This window comes from Prionailurus bengalensis, chromosome B2 (assembly GCF_016509475.1).
Source record: "Prionailurus bengalensis isolate Pbe53 chromosome B2, Fcat_Pben_1.1_paternal_pri, whole genome shotgun sequence".
NCBI classification, from domain to species: domain Eukaryota; kingdom Metazoa; phylum Chordata; class Mammalia; order Carnivora; family Felidae; genus Prionailurus; species Prionailurus bengalensis.
In genome coordinates, this window is record NC_057349.1 from 130,905,478 (window position 1) to 130,914,449 (window position 8,972).

Below are 8,972 nucleotides of genomic sequence, written 5' to 3' on the forward strand. Positions count from 1 at the left end.
TGGAAATTGGTCATTTAGCCATGACCAGATGCTTTGCATTCTGGAGACACAGCATCCGTATGATTGATTGATTTTTTCTATTCTGTCGGGATGTTTGGTTATAAGCCTTAAGCTAACCTTTAAAAAAAGGAAAAACTACTTGAAAATATATTCAATATTTTTCATCTGGCTCATTTCCCAGATATTTCAAATATATTTTATTTACTAGCATCAGAAGTTAAAGTAGGCCATTGTGCAGTGTTATTTCATTCAATCACTTCTTTTTTTCATCTGTACCTATCTGCCTTTTGAAAACTTCATTTATCCGTCTTTCAAGATTCATGCCAGTATAAACATATACACATACCAGCATCAAAATATATAAAATTAAGTTTGAGCTAGTGACATTCATATGATTTATTGAAAAATACTCATACAGGGGCACCTGGATGGCTGGCTCAGTCGGTTGAGCAACCGACTTTGGCTTAGGTCATGATCTCACAGCTCATGAGTTCAAGCCCCACGTTGGGCTCTGTGCTGACAGCTCAGAGCCTGGAACCTGCTTCGGATTCTGTGTCTCCCTCTCTCTCTCTGCCCCTAACCCACTTGCATCCCATCTCTGTCTCTTGCAAAAATAAATAAAGGTTAAAAAAAAAAAAGAAAAATACTCATCCAGAAATCATGAACTCTGAATTATTAAAACTTAGACCTCTGATTGACATACTATTTGATTAATCAGAATAAAATAAATCTTATGATTATGCCATAAAATATATACCGATTGTATTTTGTTATCAGAATTGCAAAGTTAACTAGCTGGAAATTAGATAAAGGGCATGTAGTCTGTCCTCCAATTTTCAACCAGATAACTCTTAATCCCTCTGTTCCCAGCAGATACAGCTTCTCAAAAATTAGTTGTTTCTCTCATATCTTAGAAAGCCATTTATGAAAGTCAAAGCTCCTTATTTGCCATGCATTAAAGTACACCTGGAATTAAGTGCTAGAGAAACATGCATGCTTACTAAACTGTTACGCTTTCTTTGTTATCATCCTTACTTTGTGGTTAACATAAATCTTGTGACACCCTATATGTATCTTTTTTTTTTTCTTCTAATTCCCAGGAGAATTAGAGGTAAGTGTCACCTTTATTTACAACAACTGCTATCCTTGATACTGACCTTGAATTAGGTTCTTTATCTTTTACTCTTCTTTGCTTAGTGCATAGTCTTTATGTTATAAAAGCATGTGGTTAGGAAATTTGTAAAAGACCCCAGTGTCTTATGAACAAATTCCTGTCTCAGTGAATTCCTGATACATATAAAGGCCCTGAATTTTTATAGCAATTGCAAAGTCCTTGATGTCATATCTTTCCAATTTTGAATGGAAGATCTCTTCGTCCTGGGCATTGCCCTTACAGGTGTGGTCATGGCCACCATGACGGCCTCCAGCAGAGTCACTGGTAGTTGATCACACTGTGAACTCTTGGTAGCTGTCCTCACAGAGCACTTAGAAACAAGGCATCTACCTCAACACAAGAGTAGCATCTGGTGCTCTCACAGTAAGATACTGATTTAAGAAACATTCACATTGGGGGTGCCTGGGTGGCTCAGTCGGTTAAGCGTCCGCCTTTGGCTCAGGTCATGATCCCACAGTTTGTGAATTCAAGCCCTGCGTTGGGCTCTGTGCTAACAGCACATAGCTTGGAGCCTCCTCTGCTTCTCTGTCTCCCTCTGCCTCTCTGCCCCTTCCCTGCTTGTTCTCTCTCTCTCTCTCTCTCTCTCTCTCAAAAATAAATAAATAAACTTAAAAAAAAAAAAGAAACACTCACATCAGAAAGATGACCAAAATATTCACTATTCAACAACCTCTATGTACCCTGAAGTTTAGTTCAGGGTGTGCCAACTCTTTGCCTACATCACATCCCCTTTGGAGCTGCATTGCTCTTCCGGCTTGTGGGTGAGTTCAGCCATTCTCTGTATCTGAACTGCAACCACAGAGTTAGTATATTTTCTTCCCAGGTGTGGTGATCCCCAAAGATCTCCACCCTCATTGTTTGGAAGATGATGTGAGGTCTTGCTTGCCCCAGCCCCACCCTGTCTCCACATATCAGGCACTAAGAGACCATTGCTTTTATTACCTAAGACTTTCAGAGAGCAGTAACAACACATAGTATATCTCATTTTAAGCTGAGGTCTGAATACTCTCTGAAGGGCATATATCTAGCCAAGTCTGTATTCAGTATTCCCAAGAACATTGGGGAGGAGAGACCTCTTAAATTCAATCCAGCCAAACGGGGATAGAGAGGTTTGATTTAGGCTGCAAGACCTTGTCCTAGAAGTCTTTTTGATAATTTATACTTTCCGAAGTGCTGGTCAGCTATTCTAGCAAATAAGTAAAAGGGTTTTCTTGAAGTATAGAAATCCCTGGTCTGGGAAATAGGAAGCCAAATTTCTATTTCTGTTTTTTTTTCTCTTCAGATACTGTAAAAGCACAATCAGTCAAACTGTAGCTTCAAGTTCTTATAATGGTGAAGATCAAGATTTTCGCTTGGGAATTATATTTTGAATGGAAAAATGAGAAAATATACAATAGAAGGCAAATGTGGTATACCACACAGGGGTCTTGGAAATATCCCACAAGCAAATAATTGTTCTATGGAAATGCTTTGGAACATGTCAGAGATTTTTTTTTTTTAATCGAAAGTTAAGAGCTCTGCTATTGACAAAGATTACAAAGCAAATACTTACTTGGCCAACAACTGAAAAATTCAGGAGTCTGAATTGACACAGTGTCATTGCCAAAGGAAGAGAGTTCTAATTTTAAAAAAATTCACTGCAAGCCCGAGTTGAACTAGTTTTTTCATTAGTCAATTAAAGAAAACCAGCAATTAGAAAGTGATCATAAAATCAATCTAAGAGATCATAAGATAGAGAGCAGAAGGAGAAAATGGGGAGAATTTTACATTTACATGATTGCTCATAAAGGATGAACTACAATCAATAGAACATGAAATTAATTTTTTCTTTCGCTTATTGTAGAAGCTCGGTCTTAAAAAACCTGCCACTTTGTTTTATCTTTTATAGATTTTTTCACATGCTAGTGTTAAAATGAAACCCATCACTTTTTGTTTACATGCTTCATCATTTCAATCTCATTAATTCTATATTAGAGCACCAATGGTTTTTATAACACCAAATATACACCGAGAAATGAGCGCACAAAAGCAAGGCAGCCGAGATGGAACTATTTTGGGATTATTGTCCATCTCATCTCTGATGCAGGGGAATTTTTTCTTCTGATTTTTTTTTCCAAGAGCATCCCTAATTGTTTTTTTCCTGTATCATCTTGGCTTTAGCAACTTGTTTTATACCCACTGTCTATTGCTAAATTAGGAGGGAAATTACAGGCAGTGGAGTCAGACAACCTGGGTTCATACTCCCTCTCGGCCACAGAGTGTCAGTTTAGACAAATCCTATGGTGCTCAGAGGCACAACATCTTCCTCCATAAGAGTGGTTAATAATGTGTGGTTGGTCCAAGTGTTGTGGAACTCAGTTGATGTTCCCAGTGCATCTAGCTTAGTGGCTCACACAGAGTTGGCATTCAATAAATAGTAGATTGTGCCAGACAAGTGGAAACGTGTTGTTTCCCCAGGCAAATTTACCTTGTTTTTTCTTTCTAACTAATCTCTTCTTGGCCTGGTATCTTTCTTTTTATTTATTTTTTTTATTTTCTAAAAAAAATTTTTTTTAAGTTTATTTTTGAGAGAGAGAGAGAGAGAGAGGGAGCGCACAAGTAGGGGTAGAGAGAAGGAGAGAGAATCCCTAGCAGGCTCTGCTCTGTCAGCACAGAACTCAATGCAGGGCTTGAACCTATGAACTGTGAGATCATGACCTGAGTGGAAATCAAGAGTCAGACGCTTCACTGACTGAACCACACAGGTGTTTCCTGTTCTTTTTTTTTAAATAAATGTTATTATTTGGGGGGGGGGCACACATACTCTTCCCAGAACTGAGAATGCTCCAGCTTTTACATTACCCAGAGTTATCAGCAACTCTTTTCTCACATTCCTTGTCTCCAGCTCTCTCTCTCTCTCCCTCTACCCACCTTCATCATTTAGACAAAGATCACCCAACACTAAATTGCTTATGCATATTCCATATGAGTGCATGAAAATGTTTTTTAATGCCTCAATGTTTAAAAATAGCTACTATTATCCTCAACAATTCTTTAATATATTACTTCACTCTTTAAAAGTGAGGTAATATATATAAAATATACAAGAGAAAGTGACACAATATAGAAACTCAGGTGAAATTGAATTAAGATCCCTTCTCAGTGTTCCCACTTTTCTCCTATTATAGTAGTTATTACTCTATAACACGTTTGTTTTTTTTTTTTTTGGCTTATAACTGCTTCAATAAATGGTGACTTCTTCCAGGGCAAAGTCTTTGCATTTAAAGAACCCAACACACATGAAAGCCCTTCAGTACAAATTTGTTGAATGATTAGAATCGTTTGCCAATATTTTAATATTTCTTTACTAATTTTACTAATAAAAATGTTACAATAAATAGAACATAATTTTACAATAAACAAAATCATTTCTGCCTCTCATTAGAGTTTTAAAAATCTAAGATTTGGAACATTTGGCTGTTTATATTAAGCTGACCAATCCCACTCATATAAAAAGGTGAAATGAGACATTCATTCTAGGCCTAAAATGATTTACATAAATAAAATAGAGAGTTGGTCGTCTGGCAATGCCCAGTCTGAAAGACAGCTCATGTGTTGTTGTTTTAGTCAAGTTCAAAGCCCTAGGACCAAAGACTCCCTGCACTCCTTCTGCAGAGGTCACTGCTCATGGAAGAGAACTTGTCTATTGAGCTACTCTCTGTGATGCTAGGGAGTGAAGACAGAGGAGTCAGCAGTTTCCAATGGAACCAGTCAAGAGAACTCAGGTAGAGAATTAGGTCAGAGAATCCCTAGCAACCCGAAGTAGACTAGACAGAGTTAGGAGACCTAACCCCTTGGCAAGGAAGCAGAGCCTTCACCTTCTCACCCAGGTCCATCTAGGAAAATTTTCCATCTAGGAAATCAAATTCTGATAATGTATCAAATTTTATAACTTTGGAGCCAATTTTTAGCTGCCAATAGTGCCCACTGCTAAATAAATCAACAAACAGGTTGATTTGGTGCTCTATTCCCTACTTATAATGCCATGTAACATATTAAAATGTATTTAAATAAAACTTATTTTCAATGAGTTTAAGTACTGGACAAGGAGGCTATTTCTGTAATAACTGGCAGATGGCCAATTGTAACAATGCTTTACAGATCTGTTCCCTCGCCTACATTTCATTTTGTTCCACCACAATTCCTGATGAACTTGTTTGATAATTACTTCCTGGCTGTGGGGGAAATCATTCTCTGTAATGAAAACAACATCTTTCCTTCTTGTGATTTTATTTATTGCAAATACAGTATCGTCACAACAGAAAAGAAACGCTATCCAAGTTACCTTTGTGGTAAGTCTGAATTTGGTTTTTTAAAAGTCGAGGGGCGCCTGGGTGGCGCAGTCGGTTAAGCGTCCGGCTTCAGCCAGGTCATGATCTCACGGTCCGTGAGTTCAAGCCCCGCGTCGGGCTCTGGGCTGATGGCTCAGAGCCTGGAGCCTGTTTCGGATTCTGTGTCTCCCTCTCTCTCTGCCCCTCCCCCGTTCGTGCTCTGTCTCTCTCTGTCCCAAAAATAAATAAAAGTCGTGATGTGTGTTTTGTGGGTGACCAGAAGAACCCACTGTTGAGAGGTAGAGGGTAAGCAATTAGTCATTTCAATAAAAGAAGGAGTCAATTGAGAAATGTCTCGGAAGAGTGCCATGAGGAAATACCTTCTTTTCCTCACCTTTTGAAAAAAGCTGCATTAAAATAGTTGGCAAGAGTTATCAAAGATAAAACTGAACTTTTCAATGTTCACAGAAGGAGGCAGTAACATGATATTTGTGAATGTTCGTGCCAAGAAGGACAGTGTATTCTACCAACATTTATTAAGCATCTGCTGTGTGCTAAGCATTTTAGTGCCTGTGAACAGATAACTTTGAAGGAAGCATGTACACAGATACTGACAATGAACTACAATAGTGGCCATGAAAGAGGCACATACAAGATGTGATACATTTACAGAGAAATTAACACTTAAATCTGTCCAAAGTAATCAGAAAAGATGTCACTAGATTTTTTTGACTCGGTGCTTCTTTTTTTTTTTTTTATTTTTCAAATGTTTATTTGTTTTTGAAAGAGAGAGACACACAAAGTGCAAACAGGGGACGGGCAGAGAAAGAGGGAGACACAGAATCCGAAGCAGGCTCCAGGCTCTGAGCTGTCAGCATAGAGCCCAATGCAGGGGTCAAACTCACAGACCACAAGATAATGACCTGAGCCAAAGTCGGACACTTAACCCACTGAGCCACCCAGGCACCCCAGTGTTTCTTTTTTCCTTTGACGTCCTAACCAACAGACTGACCTGAACTCATATTTTTTTCTGTCACCACCAAAACCATCTTCCCACACCCACCCCACTCCACCCTCCATACACCCAACATCTGGATCCAGTTCTGTGCAAGGCATTGGGTAAATATCTCTGCATGTGTTTCCTTTCTCTTGGGCTCACCAATCCTTAACACTGGGGTGACAACATACCTAGCTCTTTGATTTGCTTTTGGGTCTGAAGGGAGGGGTCATGGAGGTCACTAAGCCTGCTTTTAGTGAAGGCCACAGGCCAGAGACAGTCAATAAATCTTTCCAGTTCATCTGTGGCCTAGCCCAGACCCTAGCCATTTGAAACCAAATTGTTTCATCCATTCATTCAAGAGATATTTATTGAGCTCTGCCAGTGCTAAGTTCTATTCTAGGAAGTGAGGATAAAATGGTAAAGTAACAGAGAAAATTTCCACCTTCATAGGAAATTGAGGTGGGGAGAGGTGAATTTATGTGCTGCAGGTCAAATGGAAATTCACTGGTAGAATCAGGATTAGCCCCTCAGGTCCTAGAAATCATGGAGGTATTTTTCTACTGTTTTGCTACTTACATGTTGACCTAAATATCTGAAAGTGTGTGTGTGTGTGTGTGTGTGTGTGAGAGAGAGAGAGAGAGAGAGAGAGAGAGAGAGAGAGAGAGAAAGAGAGAAAGAGGGAGAGGGAGATAGAGAGAGAGAGAACACAAGCTTATGTGATATATGCTCAGTTTATTGGATCCTTCTGGTCTATTCATCACTTAGGACATTGCTTACTATGACCTTATATATGACATAGTCCATGTTCTCAGTAATTCTATTCTCCATTTAGGTAAATTTTAGGTAGTGCCTTAAGCCTAGTATGTCCTCAGTAATATTTATAGAATGAACATATGATAAGTAAAATGCCTGGCAGACGATTTACTAGGACTATACTAATGATGCAGAAACATACAGTAAGGAGAGCTGGGGTGGCTCAGTTAGTTAAGCATCTGATTCTTGGTTTCAGCTCAGGTCATGATCTCTCGGTTTGTAGGTCCAAGCCCTGCTTTGGACTCCGTGCTGGCAGTGTGGAGCCTGCTTGGGATTCTGTCTCTCCCTCTTTTACTCCCCGCCTTCTTTCTCAAAAAAAAATGAACTTAAAAAAAGAAACATACAGTAAAATAAATGATTCACAAATGGAAAAGAACCCCAAATAAGTATGATATGAGAAAATCAACCCTCTAATTTGAAAATGTTCAATTTCCAAAATAAGCTCCCTTCTAATTTCTTCACCTAGGGTCACTTATTGAATTGGTTTGCCACACATGATATTGTTCCCATACCTATTTTCCAATTTAGCTAGGATTTCTGAAAGGCCTCCAATAGTCCCTACACAGAGCAAATGCACTCTCACCCCAACTGCCTGGACTGTTACACAGCAGGTGACACAATCACTTCCACTGTTTAACAATCAGTGTAAATTACTCTGCTGTTAGTACTGATTCAGAAAGTGGCTAAAATGGCTGGGACACACACATATGTTCAGCCCAAGTTTACATATATTTTCCCTCTCAACCTCACTCTCAAATTTTCTTTGTTATTAACAATTTTCCATAACTTGAGAGATTTCATGTGCATAAAAGATTTAATTCCCTTTGCTGAAGTGAGCACAATTTTTTGAATTTCTAATATACCCTTGATGGTATTTTTCGTCCTTTTGCCATGGTTTTGTGGCTAAATTATTTCTGTGGTTGTCTTTCATTTCTCTGGGGCCTGCTTTACTGGTAAGGAGGCAAGCTTTCACTCTGACATCCACAGAATATATGCAAGCCACAGTGAAAATTGTATCTAATTTATTCTCTGAAATGTGGAAGACAATATGGGGGAAGAAGCTAGAAATCAAACAGTAATAAAGTTTGAGGAACTATCCTGCCATGGCTGTCACAATGTTGATAAAAGATAGTCTCTCTCCATTTAATCAGCCATTTCAAAGTTGGGAGAATGAGAAAGACAAGGGACTGGTATTTTGCTTCCCAGTGACTGAAAGGCAACTCCAAGAAAGAGACAGATTGAGGTTCTAGTGCTGAGAGTGTAAGTACCTGTGTCATTTGTGATAAATCTCATGCTTGAGTCAGAAGGACTGGCACCCTCTCGAAGATATGAGCCTGGACCCCCCACCATCCCACACCTTCCCAGGGAGCACCACAGTGACCTAATACCCAATGGCCCCCCTGGAAGTAGAGGAAGGATGCTTTTGAAACCATCTCCTATGATGGACAGCATCTGGAGTAGGGTGTTATGCACATTGGTTCTTTTGGTAAAACATCTTTGCACTAAAGAATCTTTATGAATATGAAACGTATCTGTGCAGGAGTCAGTAATAACTTAATGTTATATTATTTTATTTTATATGTTTTATTTTGCATATGCTTATTATATATATTTTATTAAAGTTTATTTATCATTTTGAGAGAGAGAGAGAGAGAGAGAGAGAGAGAGAGAGAGA